Genomic DNA, 2,391 nt, shown 5'->3' with positions numbered 1-2,391 from the left:
CTATAACCACCAATCTCACACTACAACCACTGCTATTCACACTATGACCACCGCTCTCACACACACTGCTCTCACACACACCACTCCCACACTATGACCACTGCTCTCACACTATGACCAATAGCACCACTGTCTCAAGGAGAAATGGCACGAAGGCTCTGCCTCCAGCACGTCTCCCAGGAGCCCAGAACCGGAACCCACTCAGTCACAAGGGGCTCTGTCGTAACAGGGGGGCTGGGCTCAGGCCCACCGTCAAGGGTACAGAGAGGGGGGACGGGCTGCCAAAAAGATGACAGGTGAGTGTGGGGTGCGGGAGAAGGAAGGCCGTGCCCATGGCTCAGGCCCCCTGTCAAACATGACCCTGCAAGGTACTGGGTCACAGTCGAACCGACCAGTATAAACTCCTTCAGAAACCACCACCCCTGGGAATGAGCACGTCTTCTAAGTGGGCTTCTGCACCCCTTTAAGCCCCAAACAAGCCTCCAGTGAGGCTACTGAAAGGGCACCCATGAACTCAAGGGCGTCCCCAGAATCCACCCGGCTGAGGAGGACTCACCACGCTAGCTGCCCCTCACTCTCACCCTGAGCTCAGTCCTCCCTGACTGACTCCCTCACTCAAAGCTCAGCAAGGGCTTGACCAACCTCGCTCCAGGTACTTAAAATGAACCCACAGTGGGTACAGGGGTTCATTCAACCTGCTGTGAACTCATCCTTTTAACTTCAACCCTGGGCTGTCAGATGACTCTGCTCCGTGGGGGCTGCAAGGTGGAGGTTCAGGGATGTCCCTGCCTCGAGCCGTGACAGCCAGTGCCTCGCAGACGCCACCAGGTGCTGCCCCACCCTCCGCCCCCGAGTCTCCCACCCCTCTCCTGGCCCCACTCCCACCCTTGCGGCTCTCCACTTGCCAGGGCACAGGCCACTTGCTCCTGGCTCAGCCTGGACCTCTGCTGTCACTTGAGGGCCTCAGTCCCCAGGGTGCTTGGGGTCCTATATCCACCCATCTCACCAATTACACACTCTGGGAGAGACAGAGTACAGTTTGGGGTCCTGCCCACAGTTCACCCTGAACACGTTCTCTTTTTTTGGCTTTATCTACTGGAGTTCTCTGAGATGTGTTTTTAAAACCTCAACTGTTGCTTTCAAAAAGACTGTAAAATCACTGTGCTCAACTTTAAGAATAAAATCTTCATTTTCCACCTTAAAGTAAAACTGGAGGGAAAACTAAAAGCAGTCATTTTTTCAAACTGAAAAAGAAAACCCACATGTGACCATGTCACAGAATACAGGTCACGTAACCCCTCCCTCCTCAGCCTTGGCCTCCACCACCAGCAGCCCGTCGTCGCAAGGCCTGCCCTGGGCCGGCAGGGGCAAGGGAAGAGGGGGAGACCGGCTCCTCTGTCTCCAGGCCACGTCGGCTGCTTGCTCCACCTCCTTCCCAAGTTCACGTGGCACTGAAACAGCCTGGGCAAGCTGGGGATTCTGACCAGAAACACAACGTGGGTACTAAGCAAGGACACCTGGTTCTTGTTTTCCCCAGTATCAAAGTTGATCAATACAAGTACTGTGACTGTTGCATGTGGCTTCAGATGACAGACTACACCGAGGTGTCCCCACATCCAGTGACAGATGCAAGCAGCTTGTAGGTCAGCCTTCCGAGAACTAGAAAAGCTAAATACAGTTTAAAAAGAGGTCCTAGGCAGCCACAATCCAAGATTTCAAACAAAAGGGAAGCCCAGTGAGGGAGCTGAGACTGAGAGGCCCACTCCTTCCCTTGGGCCATCTGAACAAAAGCCGACTCGGTGAAGAAAGGCAGGGAAAGTCAAGCAGAGGGACTGGATAACACAGCTCTGGATGGTTCCTTGGGCTGGGAAGACAAAATTTGTGTGCAGGCCTAGAGAATCAGCTCGGATATCAGAAATGTACCCAACACTCTGCCCGAACTGTTGAGCACTAATCTGTCACCTCGTGGTGCTCAGGAGACAGATGTGGGCTCAGACCTGCTTGAGAAGAGGGCGGCCCTGGGAGGCAGCCCAGGCTTCCAGATGGAGAGCGCTGGAAAGCTCCTCCCTGGGCTCGGGGGAAGGTGGGTGAAGGCTGCTGAAACTGAGCTCTACAAGGAACCCCCAGCCTCAGTCCCTCAGGCCACTGAGTGAACAGACAGCTCTGTCCCCACGGGATGTCTGTGTCAGAGAGGACTCTGGAGAAGACAGCATCACGCTCAGAACCCTCTAGGGTTCCAAACATAAATGTCCCAAGCAGTGCAATCCAAAAAGCAAAAAGAGGGTGTAAACAAACAAACAGGACCAGAGGAAAGAAAAAAAAAACTGAACCAGATCCAGAGGTATCAGATGTATATCAGCATATCAGAGGTATGCTAGAGGTATTGATGCA

Source organism: Bos indicus x Bos taurus, unplaced genomic scaffold (genome assembly GCF_003369695.1).
Source record: "Bos indicus x Bos taurus breed Angus x Brahman F1 hybrid unplaced genomic scaffold, Bos_hybrid_MaternalHap_v2.0 tig00003422_arrow_arrow_obj, whole genome shotgun sequence".
NCBI classification, from domain to species: Eukaryota; Metazoa; Chordata; class Mammalia; order Artiodactyla; family Bovidae; genus Bos; species Bos indicus x Bos taurus.
Note: the sequence above shows the minus strand (reverse complement) of the source record.